The 8,738-nt window shown below is 45.9% G+C and overlaps 1 long non-coding RNA gene across 1 annotated transcript; it reads left to right on the top strand.

Annotated features, from left to right (window-relative positions):
* The first annotated feature begins 2,045 nt into the window (after nt 1–2,045).
* Nucleotides 2,046–8,524, top strand: LOC107214518. The gene is made up of 3 exons (XR_001524962.3): nt 2,046–2,688; nt 4,498–4,634; nt 5,205–8,524. It is a non-coding gene; the product is annotated as an uncharacterized LOC107214518 (long non-coding RNA).
* Nucleotides 8,525–8,738: the final 214 nt, after the last annotated feature.

Here is an 8,738-nt window from a genome sequence, read left to right on the forward strand (position 1 = left end):
CACTGCCGTAACACTCCTAGTAGAAGCACACTCCGGCTATGATCAATACCAGCTCAATACCGTAACCCTCCTAACAGCAGCATACAGCATAACTGAGCACATCTGGGCACACCTCAACATGCCTGGGCACACCTGGGCACACCTGAGGAAACACCTCAGCACACCTGGGCACCCCTAGCCCCTCCAGTGACACCCCCCCTCTCGTCCAGAAGCCACAGAGCCAGGGCAAGGAGAAAAAGAAGCTGGGGCGACCCCCAAAGCTCCCCGGCATCTGCAAGGTGAGTGACAAACCCTGGCCCTGCCCCTTTCTATAAGCCCCGCCCACACACCCATAGCCACAACCCTCCCCAAGCAGCTCTTGAGACTGGCGAAGCCCTAATGCCCTCCACTTATAGGCCCTGAATCGGGGAGAAGGTATGGAAATGATCCTACCAGCCGTTCCAGGACTGGATATTGAGGTTCAACGCATTCAAGACCCATCAATATTTGGCTTAAGGCACCCCAAAACCCCTCCCAGCAGGGGTCAGTTACCCTTGTTCTCCTAAGAACTGCGCCAGGAGTGATAGAAGGGTGCAAGTACCGTAATGCTTCTAACAGCTGTGCCTCCCACAATACACACCTACTGCGTAACCCGTTGCTACTGCTGCCTAACGTAATGCTCCCAATTGTGGTGCACTGCCGTAACCCTCCTAAAACAAGTGCACTCAGGCTATGATCAATACCAGCTCAATACCGTAACCCTCCTACCAGCAGTGCACAGCATAACTGAGCACATCTGGGCACACCTCAACACACCTGGACACACCTGGGTACACCTGAGGACACACCTCAGCACACCTGGGCCCCCCCAGCACCTCCAGTGACACCCCATCTCTCGTCCAGAAGCCACAGAGCTAGGGCAAGGAGAAGAAGAAGCCGGGGTGACCCCCAAAGCTCTCCGGCCCCTGCAAGGTGAGTGAGAAACCCTGGGCCCGCCCCTTTTTCTAAGACCCACCCCTCCACCTATAGCCACGCCCCTCCCAGAGCAATTCGTGAGGCCGGCAAAGCCCTAATGCCCTTAATATAAAGTCCCTGAGTTGGGGTGCAGCCGCAGAAGCGCGTGGTAGAGCAAAATGGGCCAGGAAAAAGCATTTGCTTCGTGTGCCCTTGTTGTTGCCTAGGAACAGGTGGCAGCATAAACAACATGTGGCTCAAGTTCTTCCAGGCGACAGCTAACGTCAATTGAGCAAGCAGGCTTACCACAGCTACGGTCCTCTGGCATTATGAAAGCTTTGCACACAAGCCGGATGCTAAGCGCCTTCCTTTGCCTTTTGGCAGTGCTCGTGCATTGCCAGCCCTGGGTGTGAATGGTCGCTATCCCGCACACATGGTTTCTTGTACAGATTGCCAAGCGCTCTGGAGCACTGTTTATGATGAAAGTGGAGTGCCTCTTGTGGTTCCATTCTCAGAACTCTTGAGTTAAGCAATCTGCGACTCTTGGTGTGAATGGCAAGAGTCCAGCCATTCCAGGACTGGAGATTGGGGTTCAGCGCATTCAAGGCCGTCTTATATTGGGGTGCAGGCACGCCAAAACGCCTCCCAGCAGGGGTCGGTTACCATTGTTCTCCTAAGAACTGCACCAGGAGTAATAGAGGGGTGCTGTTGCAGTCTGTTTAATTTTGTTAAGCATAAGTTAGTATGTTCCTGTTGCTCCCCTATTGTTGTGTAATGGTTTTACCCCAACTGCCAATATCTTAAACCCCTCCTCTTTTGCCTGAAAGTTCCCTGTCAGTTACCTTTACCCTGCCCCTTCTCCCCATCCATCATTGTAAACCCCACCCTTCCTTCCAGTTCCTTCTGTGTCTTTTATAGCTTGTCCAGCACATGATTAGTTGTAATGTTGTTATCCCACCTCTGTTGTATTCCCATTGGCCCCTAGGATTGTGAACCCCTCCCTTGACTCCTCCCTAAGTAAACCCTGATTGGTCCCTGGATTGTACCCACCCCTGCTTAAAACTCAGTGCACAAAAGTGCCCGAGGGCTCTTTCTCTTGTTCCTCCGTCCTAGCCCACACACTTGTCACCATTCCCTCTCCTTGTTAATAAACTTGTTCCTGGGAAGTACGAGAGACTGAGCCTCCTCCATCCTTTCACTGTGACCTACGACGCCTGGGACTTGCAGAGCCTGAGTGCGAGCGGGGCTCTGAAGGTTCGGCAGTGAGGCATTTATCCCGCTGCCGTTCCCCACTCCTGACTGCTGCCAGCGCCGGAGTGGAGCAGAGCTAGCCCAGAGCTCCGGTGAGCTGTGAGGAGCAGCGTCAGGGTGCAAGTACTGTAATGCCTCTAATAGGTGAGCCTCCCACAATTGCTGCCTTCAACGTAACCCGTTGCTGCTGCCGCCTAACGTAATGCTCCTAATAGTGGTGCACTGCCGTAACCCTCCTAGTAGAAGCTCACTCCGGCTATGATCAACACCAGCTCAATACCGTAACCCTCCTAACAGCAGCATACAGCATAACTGAGCACATCTGGGCCAACCTCAACACACCTGGGCACACCTGGGCACAACTGGAGACACATCTCAGCACACCTGAGCATTCCAAGCCTTTCCAGTGACACCTTTCCACTCATCCAGAAGCCACAGAGCCAGGCCAAGAAGAAGAAGAAGAAGAAGCCGGGGCGACCCCCAAACCTCCCCGGCATCTGCAAGGTGAGAGACAAACCCTGGCCCCACCCCTTTTATGTAAGCCCTGCCCCTCCACCCATAGCCACGCCCCTCCCACAGCAGCTCTTGAGACCAGCAAAGCCCTAATGCCCTTTATATAAGGGCCCTGAGTTGGGCAGCAGGTACGGAAATGATTTTTCCAGCCCTTCCAGAGCTGGATATTGGGGTTCAACGCATTCAAGCCCCTCGAATATTGGGCTTCAGGCATCCCAAAATGCCTCCCAGCAGGGGTTGGTTACCATTGTTCTCCCAAGAACTGCACCAGGAGTAATAGAAGGGTGCAAGTACCGTAATGCCTCTAATAGCTGAGCCTCCCACAATTGCCGCCTTCGAAGTAACCCGTTGCTGCTGCCGCCTAACGTAATGCTCCTAATAGCGGTGCACTACCATAACCCTCCTAGTAGAAGCTCACTCCAGCTATGATCAACACCAGCTCAATACCGTAACCCTCCTAACAGCAGCGCACAGCATAACTGAGCACATCTGGGCACACCTCAACACACCTGGGCACACCTGTGTTGGTTTTCAAGCAAGGCAACCACCCTGACTAGGAGCCAGCACGGTGGCTTTCCTTGGCCACATGGACCATAACCCACAGCATCAATGTGATGGATGGCGAATATGGTGTTTATTGCAGGGAAATTTAACATTTTATAACCTAGGGTCATTGTGTTACTCCAATCTGCTTTCATCACACTTAGGTGCTACTGGCTAATTGCAGGAGGTTTTACTATCCTAACAGAGAGGGGGGTTTACTAACTTTCCGTGACATCCCGAAATCTTCAGATCGCCAGGCCTTAAACTACAACATATTCTCCTCTCTTTATGAATAACTAATTTGCTAAAATGTAAGGTGTATTAGTCTTAAAAAATTCTAATGTTATTTTTTATACGTATCTCTAAACACTTTGTCTAACTTATCTATATTATAAAAGTTTTAAAAATGAATTATATAAACTTGAATAAAATATAAAATACACTATACTTAACTAAAAAGCTAAAAACTTATAAAATGAATACTACAGTTTTCCTTAGTAAATATGAGGCACATTCGGTGGCTAAATATATTTTTAGAGCATCTGTTACCTTTCTATAAACAGAATGTTAACTTTTCCTAGTCAGCTCTTAACAAAGGACACAAGCTTATTTAAAATACATGGTCCAAAGATTAGCACAAATAAAATCATCACAACTGGTCCAATCAGGGTAGACACCAGAGTGGTCAGCCACGGAGATTGATCGAACCAGGACTGGAACCAGATTTGCTGGGCTTCTCTCTCTGCTTTCCGTTGAGACAGCCTGTCTTGTGGCTCTGCCATGGTGTTTCTCACTACTCCGGTATGGTCTGCGTAGGAGCAACACTTTTCTTTCTGGGCGATACAGAGGCCTCCTTGCTGCATGAATAGAAGTTCGAGACCTCGCCTGTTCTGCAAAACAACTTCAGAGAGTGTCGTGGTTTTAAACCAGTAACTAAAAAAAAATTACTTATTTTTTTTACTGTGAGATATGGATTAGAACAAGAGCAAAACAGGCTTAAAACTTAAAAGGAATAAAGAAAGTTTATTAACAAACTACAAGAATAAGAACACCAGAGTAAACTTCCAGAAAACCTTTTTTATCTCCTACTACCCACCATTCTTTTGTTCACATGACAACATAGAGACAAAAACTTTGGAACTTTGGTGTTTAAAACAGTCCCAATTCCTGCTATAGTCTTTTCATCAGTCTTTTTAGAGAAACAGAAGTCTCTGTTAATTTGTGGAGTTTCTCACAAGAAATTTTTTTCTGTTATAGTTTTCTATTGCCCTGATGTCAGCTGCCCATGCTTACAAACGAATAGGAAAAATCTCAGAAGATTACCGTATGGAGGGAGACCCCTGGGAAAAAGACCCTTTGCAAATATTCAAATTGACTTCACAGAACTACCAAAGGTAGGGAGACTTAAATATCTCTTAGTCCTAGTAGATCATCTCACCCATTATGTAGAAGCTTTCCCAACATCTAGGGAAACTTCACAAACAGTTGCAAAGGTGTTATTAGAAGAAATAATCCCTAGATACGGAGTACCAGAGACAATAGACTCTGACAAAGGTCCCCACTTTACATCAAAAATAACTCAAGATGTGGCAAAAGCATTAGGAATAAAGTGGAAACAACACACCCCTTGGCACCCTCAAAGTTCTGGGAGAGTAGAAAGGATGAATGGAGAAATAAAGAAGCAACTTACCAAGTTAGTGATGGAAACTAAACTATCATGGGTCAAGTGTGTTCCACTAGCCCTTCTGAATATTCGAAACCAGCCAAGGGCAGATTTGGGAATTTCCCCTTTTGAAATGTTATATGGTATGCCCTACAATATAGAGGAAGTTCAAACACATCCAAACATGAGTGATCAATACATCAATGAGTATTTGATAAAATTAATAAAGTTCAAAAAGGCATTGTGGGAAAAAGGGAGGATGTTAGCCCAAAGACCACCATTGGATTTTATATTACACCAGGTACAACCCGGAGAGTGGGTGCTAATAAGAAGTTGGAAAGAGAATCCCCTAACGCCGAAGTGGGAAGGACCGTATCAAGTCCTCCTAACAACTGACTCTGTGGTTCGAATGACGGAGAAAGGCTGGACACATGCGAGTCGAATAAAAGGACCTGTGGAACCACCGAAAGCTGATAACTGGGAAGTGGTTAGCCCGGCTGGGGACTTGAGACTTAAGATATCCCGAACAAAATGACATCCAAGAACTATTAACCTGCTTAGAAACTTATGAATAATAAACTCCATAAAGGCTTTTATATAGAATGTAGAAGACCTCCACCTAGTGGTGAGGAAATATATAATAGAGGTGTTAAGATAGGCTGTGCTTTATGCTGGAATTGTTACTTTTTTGTCTTTTTTAAATGTATAATATGTAAAGAACACTGGTGGACCCACTGTCATAGAGGCTACCCACAAAGAGGGGCATGTAGCTCTTGCTACACTGCCCAGAGGAAACTCACTAATTGGGCCCTAGTAACCAGAATACGAGCAGGAGAATTTGAGGCAGGATCAGAGAAGTGGTGGGCTATCTACTCAAAAGGAGTCAATCTCTTGTATTATTGTTACCATCCAAACGAACCTGCGCCTTTTGTAGCAAATATAGTAGCTGGGTTGTGCAGACGGTGGCTCCAGGAATTGAGGTGCAATACCCCTTTGGTAAAGCATAAAAGTTGGGAAAAATATATACAAAGAATCAATAAAAGAAGGAATAATTCCCCTCCTGAAGAGTACTCTTGCTGCCGAGAAGATGGTACACCCCGTGTCCCGCAGCAACCGGGTCAACGGGAGAGGCAGAGGAGTAATAAACCGTGGAGGGAAGCAGTCCAATATACATGGGACCAAAGGGTCATGGTCCTGGAAATGCCACAAGAGTGGGGATGAAACAACCCAGCAAAATAATTCCTGGGGAATCCAAATTAGAAATTCACAAAAGAAAAGCCTCTATTGTAGCAGGGGAAGCCAATGCTCATTAAAGAAGTCAGTAACATTTATAATCTTAATTAACACATTTAACATTTGCACAAGCGAGACTCACGAACCCTTCAACTGGTCTTTAATCCGATGGGAGGACCAGGTCGTTATCCAGTCACAGATCACCTTTGAAGCCCCCAGCTTTCAAGTTACACTGGATTCTCTCATTAAGTGGAGGGGTACTGGTTATAGACGGCCCGGGCATAGTATGCTATATATGTGCCCAGCTTCTAATCCAGGCAAAGGATATTGTAATTACCCTGGCGAATTTTACTGTGGATATTGGGGCTATGAGACAATTTCCGTGGGATAGAAAGTACAGAACCCAGATAAGTAACTAAGAGTTGAAAGGGGTCCACACGGATGTGTAAAGCCCTGGACAGATCCCTCAGGGGAAATACTATATGCTGGGACTTGTAAGTTTCACTACATCAATATTTCATAACCCCAAGACCCTGGGTGGATATTAGGATGAACCTGGGGTTTCAGGATATGGGAATCTGGAAAGGATCGGGGAGGGCACATTCTTATAAGGAAAGAGGTGGTACCCTATGATCCTGGATCTGTTGGACCAAATCCAGTGGTATGGGGAGCAGTAAGCCCCAAGGTAAGGGACCAGAATAACCGTTCACAAGAACTAGAAAATAGCAACGAGTCCCAAGTATCAACCACAGTGGGGACACCCCAAGAATATGGAAACGAGACTCTTTGGAAAATTTTGCAAGCTACCTTTAGAGTGTTAAATAGTACATACCCAAATTTAACTAGAGAATGTTGGTTATGCTATAACATTAACCCACCCTTTTATGAGGCCATAGGTTCCATAGCAGAACCGAAAAGAGTAAATGGCACCAATCCCGCTGCCTGTCTATGGAAAAAGGGAAGGGAAAACACCCCAGGAATAACGTTATCTCGAGTCGTTTGGAAAGGAAAATGTGTGGGAAATGTGCCCCCAGATAAGGATCATTTATGTCAAACAAAAATGCAGATTAACAACCCTCACAAGCCGGCTCAGTGGTTGATTCCAGCAGCTAATACTAAATGGGTTTGTAACACCCTAGGAGTAACCCCATGTGTTTCCATGGCAATCTTTAATGAAACCCACGAATTTTGCATACAAGTTATAATAGTTCCCAGGATTATCTACCATCCTGAAGAATATGTGTATACACAATATCAAAACCCAGGGCATCATTTGGTAAAGCGAGAACCCCTCACGGCACTAACAGTAGCCGTACTGCTAGGCATAGGAGGAGCTGGATTAGGAACAGGTGTAGCGTCCTTAGTGAATCAGCATCAGGGGCTCAGAGAGCTTAGAATTTCAGTAGATGAGGATTTAAGAAGGATTGATAAATCTATAAAAGACCTCACAGACTCTCTAGACTCGCTGGCTGAAGTAGCCTTACAAAACAGAAGGGGATTAAATCTATAATTTTTACAGCAAGGGGGCCTATGTGCTACAGTCAGGGAAGAATGCTGTGTATATGTAAATAAAAGTGGGGTAGTAAGAGAGACCATGGCCAAATTACGAGAAGGACTGGAAAAGAGAAAGAGAGAACAAGAAATGCAACAAAGCTGGTACGAATCCTGGTTTAACTATTCTCCCTGGTTAACAGCTTTACTATCCACCATAGCAGGACCACTAATTTTACTAATCTTAGGAATTACGTTCGGCCATTGCATTTTTAACAAAATCATTAGCATTGTCAAAAGCAGGTTAGAAGCAGCTCACCTTATGTTAATACGAGCTAAATATGAAGCCTTAAATGGGAAAGAGACAGAAGATTATTTGGAGTTAAGTAAAAGAGAACTACAAAGATTTAACGAACAAAAGTAAGTAATAGAAAAAGGGGGGATTGTGGTAAATAGAGACCCTTTTGTTCGCCTAAACATGTAGATACGATGCTTTGCAAAACTATGCTTTATGAAATAAGGATGAGGTTGAAGACTGCTGCTGACGCTTGCATAATCATTAAACAGCCTTGTGAGTTTTCTTGAATTCCAGAAAGCTAAGCTACCAAGATAAGCCTTAAAAGGAAAACAGCGAAGAAAGGTCAAAAGAGGAAGACTCTTGATCTTCATCCTGCGACCACCAGAAGGCAGAGAACGACCCCCTAGCAACTGGAGACACATGCGCAGAGACACCCGAGAAAGGACACGTAACCCGGAAGCCGGACCACTTAAAAAGAAGAACACGGAAATTGGAAGCGCGGAAGCAGATGGAGCAGAGACTCCCCTGTCACCCAGCGCTGATTTTTGCTTATTGTTTGCTTGCTATAATTAATAAAAATTTTCTTTGATTGAATCGTATCACTCTCTTGCGTGCATTCTTAACAAGAGGGATGGAGGAGAGGCTTTGTTTTCACAAACCCCTCAGGCAGTCAGTCCCGGTGCTCCTGCAGGGCTCCAAGGAGCACTCAGCTGAAACAGCAGGGATGAGCTGAGATCCTGGGCTGGTGGATGAGATGTATCAGCTCCGCGGCAGTGGCTGGCACTGCCACACGTCCCAGCAGAACAGGGGGTG

The sequence above is a fragment of the Parus major genome, chromosome 25LG1, assembly GCF_001522545.3.
Source record: "Parus major isolate Abel chromosome 25LG1, Parus_major1.1, whole genome shotgun sequence".
Lineage (NCBI taxonomy): Eukaryota > Metazoa > Chordata > Aves > Passeriformes > Paridae > Parus > Parus major.